The following is a 15,000-nucleotide window of genomic DNA, read 5'->3' as shown; positions in this document are numbered from 1 at the left end:
GAAGCGCGTACGCTCACGCTGATCTTCTGACCGCCGGAAGCACGAAACCTCTGATCTGGGCAAAATCGGCAAGCCGAGGAAGAACGGACAGGACACATGCTGGACTGGCGAGAAAGCGTGTTCTTCCGCTCGCGCTAGGCATTTCGATTTCTGACACCTCTTGATTTAAAAAATCAGTTTTTTGATAGTTTTCTCTCTCCACTGGGCTATTCATTTTAGCCACAGTTTTCAATTGGTACGATTTGCTTCCAAATCTTACAGATGCATTTTAAAAAATTTTTCCATCGCTCGGACAGAAGAGTCGATTGCTCAGTGAGTACGAGTATACATACAAAGTGCATACGGGTAACCAACCCCGTAGGGCTTGCCACATATGGGCCATTCGGTCAAAGACACCGACCCGTGGCCACGCTGTGTGGAGAAAAGTCCGTAACGTAAACGGCACGAAACAGTCAGGACCGAAGCCCCGAAGGAGCTCTGAGACAGCTTCTCGACCGAGATCGTAGAATTGGCCCAAAACCCGCTCTGCTCCGTCCGCCTCGCACGGACCGTGTATCTCTTATAGATACCGAACGGCCGGCAAGGACGCCGGCGCCGCCGGCCGAATAGCACGCGCGCTTATGAGTGTAAACCGCCGCGGCAACAGACCGCCCGGCCGTGCTGTTGTAACATAGCGCGTGAACGAACGAAAAAAATTTTTATAGTAAACATTAAAATAAATTACACTACCGTAAACTAGACAAAAAATTACACATTTTTTCCCAATATGAAAATTTTCACAAACTTTTTAAAGTCCCATCGCATCGAGTAAACTTTTTTAATAACGCGTCCGCACGATTCTAAATGCTTAATCCATATGTGAAATCGTTCACTGATCACGAATATCGTATTTAAAAAAATTACAAAAATTTATTTTTCAAAATAATCAAAAAAAACCGAAAAATCACAAGAGTAAAGTACCATTATTTTAAACAACATGTCGTTCTAAATGCTTAATCCCTATGTAAAAAAGTTATTTAAGCAAGAATATGTAATTGAAAAAAATTAGAAAAATTTATTTTAGCCGTAAATCGAAAATAATGGGGACACCGGAGCTGTTCGAAGCGCCGAGACGCGCCGCGTACGGCCGAATATTTTCTAAGTCCCAACGTACCGATCAAGAGTAAAGTACCATTTTCCTACATTAGATTTCGTTCTAAATGCTTAATCCCTATGTAAAAACGTTAGTTAAGCAAGAATATCGTATTTTTAAAAAAATCTAATGATACGATTTTCCAGAAAATTGAAAAAACCGAAAAATGTCAAGAGTAAAGTGCCATTTTCTGACATTAGATTTCGTTCTAAATGCTTAATCCCTATGTAGAAACGTTAGTTAAGCAAGAATATCGTATTTTTAAAAAAATCTAATGATAGGATTTTTCAGAAAATTGAAAAAACCGTAAAATGTCAAGAGTAAAGTGCCCTTATTTTAAACAATGTATCGTTCTAAATGCTTAATCCCTATGTAAAAAAGTTATTTTAGCAGGAATATGTTATTGAAAAAAATTAGAAAAATTTATTTTAGCCGTAAATCGAAAATAATGGGGACACCGGAGCTGTTCGAAGCGCCGAGCGCGCCGCGTACGCCCGAATATTTTCAAAGTCCCAACGTACCGATCAAGAGTAAAGTACCATTTTCCTACATTAGATTTCGTTCTAAATGCTTAATCCCTATGTAAAAACGTTAGTTAAGCAAGAATATCGTATTTTAAAAAAAATCTAATGATAGGATTTTCCAGAAAATTGAAAAAACCGAAAAATGTCAAGAGTAAAGTGCCATTTTCTGACATTAGATTTCGTTCTAAATGCTTAATCCCTATGTAGAAAGGTTAGTTAAGCAAGATTATCGTATTTTTAAAAAAATCTAATGATAGGATTTTTCAGAAAATTGAAAAAACCGTAAAATGTCAAGAGTAAAGTGCCCTTATTTTAAACATTATATCGTTCTAAATGCTTAATCCCTATGTAAAAAAGTTATCTAAGCAAGAATATGTTATTGAATAAAATGAGAAAAATTTATTTTAGCCGTAAATCGAAAATAATGGGTCGAGCGAATCGGTCGATTGCGCCGAGACGCGCTATGATGCAACAGACGAGCGATTGGAACGCCCGAATATTTTCAAAGTCCCAACGTACCGATCAAGAGTAAAGTACCATTTTCCTACATTAGATTTCGTTCTAAATGCTTAATCCCTATGTAAAAACGTTAGTTAAGCAAGAATATCGTATTTTTAAAAAAATCTAATGATAGGATTTTCCAGAAAATTGAAAAAACCGAAAAATGTCAAGAGTAAAGTGCCATTTTCTGACATTAGATTTCGTTCTAAATGCTTAATCCCTATGTAGAAACGTTAGTTAAGCAAGAATATCGTATTTTTAAAAAAATCTAATGATAGGATTTTTCAGAAAATTGAAAAAACCGTAAAATGTCAAGAGTAAAGTGCCCTTACTTTAAACAATGCATCGTTCTAAATGCTTAATCCCTATGTAAAAAAGTTATTTAAGCAGGAATATGTTATTGAAAAAAATTAGAAAAATTTATTTTAGCCGTAAATCGAAAATAATGGATCGAGCGAATCGGTCGATTGCGCCGAGACGCGCTATGATGCAACAGACGAGCGATTGGAACCCCCGAATATTTTCAAAGTCCCAACGTACCGATCAAGAGTAAAGTACCATTTTCCTACATTAGATTTCGTTCTAAATGCTTAATCCCTATGTAAAAACGTTAGTTAAGCAAGAATATCGTATTTTTAAAAAAATCTAATGATACGATTTTCCAGAAAATTGAAAAAACCGAAAAATGTCAAGAGTAAAGTGCCATTTTCTGACATTAGATTTCGTTCTAAATGCTTAATCCCTATGTAGAAACGTTAGTTAAGCAAGAATATCGTATTTTTAAAAAAATCTAATGATAGGATTTTTCAGAAAATTGAAAAAACCGTAAAATGTCAAGAGTAAAGTGCCCTTACTTTAAACAATGTATCGTTCTAAATGCTTAATCCCTATGTAAAAAAGTTATTTAAGCAGGAATATGTTATTGAAAAAAATTAGAAAAATTTATTTTAGCCGTAAATCGAAAATAATGGATCGAGCGAATCGGTCGATTGCGCCGAGACGCGCTATGATGCAACAGACGAGCGATTGGAACCCCCGAATATTTTCAAAGTCCCAACGTACCGATCAAGAGTAAAGTACCATTTTCCTACATTAGATTTCGTTCTAAATGCTTAATCCCTATGTAAAAACGTTAGTTAAGCAAGAATATCGTATTTTTAAAAAAATCTAATGATACGATTTTCCAGAAAATTGAAAAAACCGAAAAATGTCAAGAGTAAAGTGCCATTTTCTGACATTAGATTTCGTTCTAAATGCTTAATCCCTATGTAGAAAGGTTAGTTAAGCAAGATTATCGTATTTTTAAAAAAATCTAATGATAGGATTTTTCAGAAAATTGAAAAAACCGTAAAATGTCAAGAGTAAAGTGCCCTTATTTTAAACATTATATCGTTCTAAATGCTTAATCCCTATGTAAAAAAGTTATCTAAGCAAGAATATGTTATTGAATAAAATGAGAAAAATTTATTTTAGCCGTAAATCGAAAATAATGGGTCGAGCGAATCGGTCGATTGCGCCGAGACGCGCTATGATGCAACAGACGAGCGATTGGAACGCCCGAATATTTTCAAAGTCCCAACGTACCGATCAAGAGTAAAGTACCATTTTCCTACATTAGATTTCGTTCTAAATGCTTAATCCCTATGTAAAAACGTTAGTTAAGCAAGAATATCGTATTTTTAAAAAAATCTAATGATAGGATTTTCCAGAAAATTGAAAAAACCGAAAAATGTCAAGAGTAAAGTGCCATTTTCTGACATTAGATTTCGTTCTAAATGCTTAATCCCTATGTAGAAACGTTAGTTAAGCAAGAATATCGTATTTTTAAAAAAATCTAATGATAGGATTTTTCAGAAAATTGAAAAAACCGTAAAATGTCAAGAGTAAAGTGCCCTTACTTTAAACAATGCATCGTTCTAAATGCTTAATCCCTATGTAAAAAAGTTATTTAAGCAGGAATATGTTATTGAAAAAAATTAGAAAAATTTATTTTAGCCGTAAATCGAAAATAATGGATCGAGCGAATCGGTCGATTGCGCCGAGACGCGCTATGATGCAACAGACGAGCGATTGGAACCCCCGAATATTTTCAAAGTCCCAACGTACCGATCAAGAGTAAAGTACCATTTTCCTACATTAGATTTCGTTCTAAATGCTTAATCCCTATGTAAAAACGTTAGTTAAGCAAGAATATCGTATTTTTAAAAAAATCTAATGATACGATTTTCCAGAAAATTGAAAAAACCGAAAAATGTCAAGAGTAAAGTGCCATTTTCTGACATTAGATTTCGTTCTAAATGCTTAATCCCTATGTAGAAACGTTAGTTAAGCAAGAATATCGTATTTTTAAAAAAATCTAATGATAGGATTTTTCAGAAAATTGAAAAAACCGTAAAATGTCAAGAGTAAAGTGCCCTTACTTTAAACAATGTATCGTTCTAAATGCTTAATCCCTATGTAAAAAAGTTATTTAAGCAGGAATATGTTATTGAAAAAAATTAGAAAAATTTATTTTAGCCGTAAATCGAAAATAATGGATCGAGCGAATCGGTCGATTGCGCCGAGACGCGCTATGATGCAACAGACGAGCGATTGGAACCCCCGAATATTTTCAAAGTCCCAACGTACCGATCAAGAGTAAAGTACCATTTTCCTACATTAGATTTCGTTCTAAATGCTTAATCCCTATGTAAAAACGTTAGTTAAGCAAGAATATCGTATTTTTAAAAAAATCTAATGATACGATTTTCCAGAAAATTGAAAAAACCGAAAAATGTCAAGAGTAAAGTGCCATTTTCTGACATTAGATTTCGTTCTAAATGCTTAATCCCTATGTAGAAACGTTAGTTAAGCAAGAATATCGTATTTTTAAAAAAATCTAATGATAGGATTTTTCAGAAAATTGAAAAAACCGTAAAATGTCAAGAGTAAAGTGCCCTTATTTTAAACAATGTATCGTTCTAAATGCTTAATCCCTATGTAAAAAAGTTATTTTAGCAGGAATATGTTATTGAAAAAAATTAGAAAAATTTATTTTAGCCGTAAATCGAAAATAATGGGGACACCGGAGCTGTTCGAAGCGCCGAGCGCGCCGCGTACGCCCGAATATTTTCAAAGTCCCAACGTACCGATCAAGAGTAAAGTACCATTTTCCTACATTAGATTTCGTTCTAAATGCTTAATCCCTATGTAAAAACGTTAGTTAAGCAAGAATATCGTATTTTAAAAAAAATCTAATGATAGGATTTTCCAGAAAATTGAAAAAACCGAAAAATGTCAAGAGTAAAGTGCCATTTTCTGACATTAGATTTCGTTCTAAATGCTTAATCCCTATGTAGAAAGGTTAGTTAAGCAAGATTATCGTATTTTTAAAAAAATCTAATGATAGGATTTTTCAGAAAATTGAAAAAACCGTAAAATGTCAAGAGTAAAGTGCCCTTATTTTAAACATTATATCGTTCTAAATGCTTAATCCCTATGTAAAAAAGTTATCTAAGCAAGAATATGTTATTGAATAAAATGAGAAAAATTTATTTTAGCCGTAAATCGAAAATAATGGGTCGAGCGAATCGGTCGATTGCGCCGAGACGCGCTATGATGCAACAGACGAGCGATTGGAACGCCCGAATATTTTCAAAGTCCCAACGTACCGATCAAGAGTAAAGTACCATTTTCCTACATTAGATTTCGTTCTAAATGCTTAATCCCTATGTAAAAACGTTAGTTAAGCAAGAATATCGTATTTTTAAAAAAATCTAATGATAGGATTTTCCAGAAAATTGAAAAAACCGAAAAATGTCAAGAGTAAAGTGCCATTTTCTGACATTAGATTTCGTTCTAAATGCTTAATCCCTATGTAGAAACGTTAGTTAAGCAAGAATATCGTATTTTTAAAAAAATCTAATGATAGGATTTTTCAGAAAATTGAAAAAACCGTAAAATGTCAAGAGTAAAGTGCCCTTACTTTAAACAATGCATCGTTCTAAATGCTTAATCCCTATGTAAAAAAGTTATTTAAGCAGGAATATGTTATTGAAAAAAATTAGAAAAATTTATTTTAGCCGTAAATCGAAAATAATGGATCGAGCGAATCGGTCGATTGCGCCGAGACGCGCTATGATGCAACAGACGAGCGATTGGAACCCCCGAATATTTTCAAAGTCCCAACGTACCGATCAAGAGTAAAGTACCATTTTCCTACATTAGATTTCGTTCTAAATGCTTAATCCCTATGTAAAAACGTTAGTTAAGCAAGAATATCGTATTTTTAAAAAAATCTAATGATACGATTTTCCAGAAAATTGAAAAAACCGAAAAATGTCAAGAGTAAAGTGCCATTTTCTGACATTAGATTTCGTTCTAAATGCTTAATCCCTATGTAGAAACGTTAGTTAAGCAAGAATATCGTATTTTTAAAAAAATCTAATGATAGGATTTTTCAGAAAATTGAAAAAACCGTAAAATGTCAAGAGTAAAGTGCCCTTACTTTAAACAATGTATCGTTCTAAATGCTTAATCCCTATGTAAAAAAGTTATTTAAGCAGGAATATGTTATTGAAAAAAATTAGAAAAATTTATTTTAGCCGTAAATCGAAAATAATGGATCGAGCGAATCGGTCGATTGCGCCGAGACGCGCTATGATGCAACAGACGAGCGATTGGAACCCCCGAATATTTTCAAAGTCCCAACGTACCGATCAAGAGTAAAGTACCATTTTCCTACATTAGATTTCGTTCTAAATGCTTAATCCCTATGTAAAAACGTTAGTTAAGCAAGAATATCGTATTTTTAAAAAAATCTAATGATACGATTTTCCAGAAAATTGAAAAAACCGAAAAATGTCAAGAGTAAAGTGCCATTTTCTGACATTAGATTTCGTTCTAAATGCTTAATCCCTATGTAGAAAGGTTAGTTAAGCAAGATTATCGTATTTTTAAAAAAATCTAATGATAGGATTTTTCAGAAAATTGAAAAAACCGTAAAATGTCAAGAGTAAAGTGCCCTTATTTTAAACATTATATCGTTCTAAATGCTTAATCCCTATGTAAAAAAGTTATCTAAGCAAGAATATGTTATTGAATAAAATGAGAAAAATTTATTTTAGCCGTAAATCGAAAATAATGGGTCGAGCGAATCGGTCGATTGCGCCGAGACGCGCTATGATGCAACAGACGAGCGATTGGAACGCCCGAATATTTTCAAAGTCCCAACGTACCGATCAAGAGTAAAGTACCATTTTCCTACATTAGATTTCGTTCTAAATGCTTAATCCCTATGTAAAAACGTTAGTTAAGCAAGAATATCGTATTTTTAAAAAAATCTAATGATAGGATTTTCCAGAAAATTGAAAAAACCGAAAAATGTCAAGAGTAAAGTGCCATTTTCTGACATTAGATTTCGTTCTAAATGCTTAATCCCTATGTAGAAACGTTAGTTAAGCAAGAATATCGTATTTTTAAAAAAATCTAATGATAGGATTTTTCAGAAAATTGAAAAAACCGTAAAATGTCAAGAGTAAAGTGCCCTTACTTTAAACAATGCATCGTTCTAAATGCTTAATCCCTATGTAAAAAAGTTATTTAAGCAGGAATATGTTATTGAAAAAAATTAGAAAAATTTATTTTAGCCGTAAATCGAAAATAATGGATCGAGCGAATCGGTCGATTGCGCCGAGACGCGCTATGATGCAACAGACGAGCGATTGGAACCCCCGAATATTTTCAAAGTCCCAACGTACCGATCAAGAGTAAAGTACCATTTTCCTACATTAGATTTCGTTCTAAATGCTTAATCCCTATGTAAAAACGTTAGTTAAGCAAGAATATCGTATTTTTAAAAAAATCTAATGATACGATTTTCCAGAAAATTGAAAAAACCGAAAAATGTCAAGAGTAAAGTGCCATTTTCTGACATTAGATTTCGTTCTAAATGCTTAATCCCTATGTAGAAAGGTTAGTTAAGCAAGATTATCGTATTTTTAAAAAAATCTAATGATAGGATTTTTCAGAAAATTGAAAAAACCGTAAAATGTCAAGAGTAAAGTGCCCTTATTTTAAACATTATATCGTTCTAAATGCTTAATCCCTATGTAAAAAAGTTATCTAAGCAAGAATATGTTATTGAATAAAATGAGAAAAATTTATTTTAGCCGTAAATCGAAAATAATGGGTCGAGCGAATCGGTCGATTGCGCCGAGACGCGCTATGATGCAACAGACGAGCGATTGGAACGCCCGAATATTTTCAAAGTCCCAACGTACCGATCAAGAGTAAAGTACCATTTTCCTACATTAGATTTCGTTCTAAATGCTTAATCCCTATGTAAAAACGTTAGTTAAGCAAGAATATCGTATTTTTAAAAAAATCTAATGATAGGATTTTCCAGAAAATTGAAAAAACCGAGAAATGTCAAGAGTAAAGTGCCATTTTCTGACATTAGATTTCGTTCTAAATGCTTAATCCCTATGTAGAAACGTTAGTTAAGCAAGAATATCGTATTTTTAAAAAAATCTAATGATAGGATTTTTCAGAAAATTGAAAAAACCGTAAAATGTCAAGAGTAAAGTGCCCTTACTTTAAACAATGCATCGTTCTAAATGCTTAATCCCTATGTAAAAAAGTTATTTAAGCAGGAATATGTTATTGAAAAAAATTAGAAAAATTTATTTTAGCCGTAAATCGAAAATAATGGATCGAGCGAATCGGTCGATTGCGCCGAGACGCGCTATGATGCAACAGACGAGCGATTGGAACCCCCGAATATTTTCAAAGTCCCAACGTACCGATCAAGAGTAAAGTACCATTTTCCTACATTAGATTTCGTTCTAAATGCTTAATCCCTATGTAAAAACGTTAGTTAAGCAAGAATATCGTATTTTTAAAAAAATCTAATGATACGATTTTCCAGAAAATTGAAAAAACCGAAAAATGTCAAGAGTAAAGTGCCATTTTCTGACATTAGATTTCGTTCTAAATGCTTAATCCCTATGTAGAAACGTTAGTTAAGCAAGAATATCGAATTTTTAAAAAAATCTAATGATAGGATTTTTCAGAAAATTGAAAAAACCGTAAAATGTCAAGAGTAAAGTGCCCTTACTTTAAACAATGTATCGTTCTAAATGCTTAATCCCTATGTAAAAAAGTTATTTAAGCAGGAATATGTTATTGAAAAAAATTAGAAAAATTTATTTTAGCCGTAAATCGAAAATAATGGGGACACCGGAGCTGTTCGAAGCGCCGAGCGCGCCGCGTACGCCCGAATATTTTCAAAGTCCCAACGTACCGATCAAGAGTAAAGTACCATTTTCCTACATTAGATTTCGTTCTAAATGCTTAATCCCTATGTAAAAACGTTAGTTAAGCAAGAATATCGTATTTTTAAAAAAATCTAATGATAGGATTTTCCAGAAAATTGAAAAAACCGAAAAATGTCAAGAGTAAAGTGCCATTTTCTGACATTAGATTTCGTTCTAAATGCTTAATCCCTATGTAGAAACGTTAGTTAAGCAAGAATATCGTATTTTTAAAAAAATCTAATGATAGGATTTTTCAGAAAATTGAAAAAACCGTAAAATGTCAAGAGTAAAGTGCCCTTATTTTAAACAATGTATCGTTCTAAATGCTTAATCCCTATGTAAAAAAGTTATTTAAGCAGGAATATGTTATTGAAAAAAATTAAAAAAATTTATTTTAGCCGTAAATCGAAAATAATGGATCGAGCGAATCGGTCGATTGCGCCGAGACGCGCTATGATGCAACAGACGAGCGATTGGAACGCCCGAATATTTTCAAAGTCCCAACGTACCGATCAAGAGTAAAGTGCCATTTTCTGACATTAGATTTCGTTCTAAATGCTTAATCCCTATGTAGAAACGTTAGTTAAGCAAGAATATCGTATTTTTAAAAAAATCTAATGATAGGATTTTTCAGAAAATTGAAAAAACCGTAAAATGTCAAGAGTAAAGTGCCCTTATTTTAAACAATGTATCGTTCTAAATGCTTAATCCCTATGTAAAAAAGTTATTTAAGCAGGAATATGTTATTGAAAAAAATTAGAAAAATTTATTTTAGCCGTAAATCGATAATAATGGATCGAGCGAATCGCTCGATTGCGCCGAGACGCGCTATGATGCAACAGACGAGCGATTGGAACGCCCGAATATTTTCAAAGTCCCAACGTACCGATCAAGAGTAAAGTACCATTTTCCTACATTAGATTTCGTTCTAAATGCTTAATCCCTATGTAGAAACGTTAGTTAAGCAAGAATATCGTATTTTTAAAAAAATCTAATGATAGGATTTTCCAGAAAATTGAAAAAACCGAAAAATGTCAAGAGTAAAGTGCCATTTTCTGACATTAGATTTCGTTCTAAATGCTTAATCCCTATGTAGAAACGTTAGTTAAGCAAGAATATCGTATTTTTAAAAAAATCTAATGATAGGATTTTTCAGAAGATTGAAAAAACCGTAAAATGTCAAGAGTAAAGTGCCCTTATTTTAAACAATGTATCGTTCTAAATGCTTAATCCCTATGTAAAAAAGTTATTTAAGCAGGAATATGTTATTGAAAAAAATTAGAAAAATTTATTTTAGCCGTAAATCGAAAATAATGGATCGAGCGAATCGGTCGATTGCGCCGAGACGCGCTATGATGCAACAGACGAGCGATTGGAACGCCCGAATATTTTCAAAGTCCCAACGTACCGATCAAGAGTAAAGTACCATTTTCCTACATTAGATTTCGTTCTAAATGCTTAATCCCTATGTAAAAACGTTAGTTAAGCAAGAATATCGTATTTTTAAAAAAATCTAATGATAGGATTTTCCAGAAAAATGAAAAAACCGAAAAATGTCAAGAGTAAAGTGCCATTTTCTGACATTAGATTTCGTTCTAAATGCTTAATCCCTATGTAGAAACGTTAGTTAAGCAAGAATATCGTATTTTTAAAAAAATCTAATGATAGGATTTTTCAGAAAATTGAAAAAACCGTAAAATGTCAAGAGTAAAGTGCCCTTACTTTAAACAATGCATCGTTCTAAATGCTTAATCCCTATGTAAAAAAGTTATTTAAGCAGGAATATGTTATTGAAAAAAATTAGAAAAATTTATTTTAGCCGTAAATCGAAAATAATGGATCGAGCGAATCGGTCGATTGCGCCGAGACGCGCTATGATGCAACAGACGAGCGATTGGAACCCCCGAATATTTTCAAAGTCCCAACGTACCGATCAAGAGTAAAGTACCATTTTCCTACATTAGATTTCGTTCTAAATGCTTAATCCCTATGTAAAAACGTTAGTTAAGCAAGAATATCGTATTTTTAAAAAAATCTAATGATACGATTTTCCAGAAAATTGAAAAAACCGAAAAATGTCAAGAGTAAAGTGCCATTTTCTGACATTAGATTTCGTTCTAAATGCTTAATCCCTATGTAGAAACGTTAGTTAAGCAAGAATATCGTATTTTTAAAAAAATCTAATGATAGGATTTTTCAGAAAATTGAAAAAACCGTAAAATGTCAAGAGTAAAGTGCCCTTATTTTAAACATTATATCGTTCTAAATGCTTAATCCCTATGTAAAAAAGTTATCTAAGCAAGAATATGTTATTGAAAAAAATTAGAAAAATTTATTTTAGCCGTAAATCGAAAAGAAGTCTGTTCGTTTCTCTGTCTCTCTCGCGCGATCGAACTATCGATGTTTCCCGACAAACTATTGGAAGTTTAATTAAACTTTATACATGAAATTACTCGTTTTGATCCCCGCTACACAGTCGTATACTTTTTATAATTTTGTGGAATCGGGAACCTTGAAATATTTAACATAACGCGGATCGACTGTCTCTGTCTCTTTCTAGATCGGAAGAATCGATGTTTCCCGGCAAACTATTGGGAGTTTAATTAAACTTTATACATGAAATTACTCGTTCTGATCCCCGCTACACAGCCGTATACTTTTTATAATTTTGTGGAATCGGGAACCTCGAAATATTTATCATAACGCGGATCGACTGTCTCTGTCTCTTTCTAGATCGGAAGAATCGATGTTTCCCGGCAAACTATTGGGAGTTTAATTAAACTTTATACATGAAATTACTCGTTTTGGTCCCCGCTACACAGCCGTATACTTTTTATAATTTTGTGGAATCGGGAACCTCGAAATATTTATCATAACGCGGATCGACTGTCTCTGTCTCTTTCTAGATCGGAAGAATCGATGTTTCCCGGCAAACTATTGGGAGTTTAATTAAACTTTATACATGAAATTACTCGTTCTGATCCCCGCTACACAGCCGTATACTTTTTATAATTTTGTGGAATCGGGAACCTTGAAATATTTAACATAACGCGGATCGACTGTCTCTGTCTCTTTCTAGATCGGAATAATCGATGTTTCCCGGCAAACTATTGGGAGTTTAATTAAACTTTATACATGAAATTACTCGTTTTGATCCCCGCTACACAGCCGTATACTTTTTATAATTTTGTGGAATCGGGAACCTTGAGATATTTAACATAACGCGGATCGACTGTCTCTGTCTCTTTCTAGATCGGAATAATCGATGTTTCCCGGCAAACTAATGGGAGTTTAATTAAACTTTATACACGAAATTACTCGTTTTGATCCCCGCTACACAGCCGTATACTTTTTATAATTTTGTGGAATCGGGAACCTTGAAATATTTAACATAACGCGGATCGACTGTCTCTGTCTCTTTCTAGATCGGAATTATCGATGTTTCCCGGAAACTAATGGGATATTAATTAAACTTTATACACGAAATTACTCGTTTTGATCCCCGCTACACAGCCGTATACTTTTTATAATTTTGTGGAATCGGGAACCTTGAAATATTTAACATAACGCGGATCGACTGTCTCTGTCTCTTTCTAGATCGGAATAATCGATGTTTCCCGGCAAACTAATGGGAGTTTAATTAAACTTTATACACGAAATTACTCGTTTTGATCCCCGCTACACAGCCGTATACTTTTTATAATTTTGTGGAATCGGGAACCTTGAGATATTTAACATAACGCGGATCGACTGTCTCTGTCTCTTTCTAGATCGGAATTATCGATGTTTCCCGGAAACTAATGGGATATTAATTAAACTTTATACACGAAATTACTCGTTTTGGTCCCTGCTACACAGCCGTATACTTTTTATAATTTTGTGGAATCGGGAACCTTGAAATATTTAACATAACGCGGATCGACTGTCTCTCTCTCTTTCTAGATCGGAATAATCGATGTTTCCCGGCAAACTATTGGGAGATTAATTAAACTTTATACATGAAATTACTCGTTTTGGTCCCCGCTACACAGCCGTATACTTTTTATAATTTTATGGAATCGGGAACCTTGAAATATTTAACATAACGCGGATCGACTGTCTCTGTCTCTTTCTAGATCGGAATAATCGATGTTTCCCGGCAAACTATTGGGAGATTAATTAAACTTTATACACGAAATTACTCGTTTTGATCCCCGCTACACAGCCGTATACTTTTTATAATTTTGTGGAATCGGTAACCTTGAGATATTTAACATAACGCGGATCGACTGTCTCTGTCTCTTTCTAGATCGGAATTATCGATGTTTCCCGGCAAACTATTGGGAGATTAATTAAACTTTATACATGAAATTACTCGTTTTGATCCCCGCTACACAGCCGTATACTTTTTATAATTTTGTGGAATCGGTAACCTTGAAATATTTAACATAACGCGGATCGTCTATCTCTGTCTCTTTCTAGATCGGAAGAATCGATGTTTCCCGGCAAACTAATGGGAGTTTAATTAAACTTTATGCATCAAATCATTCAGTTTGACTCCTGCAACACAACCAAACACTCTCTGTAATTTTCTGAACTGAAAAACCACTGAAATTGCGCTCGAAATGCGGAGCGACGGGTCGACGCGTCTGCACTGTGCGACAGCTAGTCAAAACGTCCGAACAGCGTATTGTTTTCGATCTCTTGGTATAATATTCGTATTCCTTGCTGTGTATAGCTTCCGATCGATTATTGCAATGGTCAAAGTTCCAGCGGCGTAATGCTTTCCATAAGATTACATTAATATAACCAGCGGCATATTGCTTTCTATCTTGTAATGAAAATTTTATAACCAAGTACCAACGGCGTATTGCTTTCGTTCGGATAATGGAGATTTTACAACCAAGTACCAGCGGTTTCTGTCTTATAATTAAATTATTATAATAAAATAAAGTACCAGCGGCGTGTTACTTTCGTTCGGATAATGGAGATTTTACAACCAAGTATCAGCGGTTTCTGTCTTATAATTAAATTATTATAATAAAATAAAGTACCAGCGGCGTGTTACTTTCGTTCGGATAATGGAGATTTTATGTCCAGCGGCGTAGTGCTTTCTATCTTATAATGTAATTCTTATTACAAAGTACCAGCGGCGTATTGCTTTTTTACCAGCGGCGTATTGCTTCGTACCAGCGGCGTATTGCTTTTTTTTCCAGCGGCGTATTGGTTCGTACCAGCGGCGTATTGCTTTTTTTCCAGCGGCGTATTGCTTTTTTTCCAGCGGCGTATTCGTTCGTACCAGCGGCGTATTGCTTTTTTTTCCAGCGGCGTATTGTTTCGTACCAGCGGCGTATTGCTTTCCGTAACCTCGAAAAACACAAAGTGCCAGCGGCGTGTTGCTTTGGAAAATAGAGCCAACATCAGCGGCATTCCGGCCTGTGCTCGGTTGGGCACGGAAACGCGACTGACCAATAGGAAGGTTAATTTTCGCCGAATGCAACGTCTGATCTTTCTATATCATGGTTTTGCAACGTCTGATCTTTCTAAATCGCGATAGTGCAACGCTTGA

This window comes from Megalopta genalis, unplaced genomic scaffold (assembly GCF_051020955.1).
Source record: "Megalopta genalis isolate 19385.01 unplaced genomic scaffold, iyMegGena1_principal scaffold0155, whole genome shotgun sequence".
NCBI lineage: Eukaryota > Metazoa > Arthropoda > Insecta > Hymenoptera > Halictidae > Megalopta > Megalopta genalis.
This window is presented reverse-complemented; position numbering follows the sequence as displayed.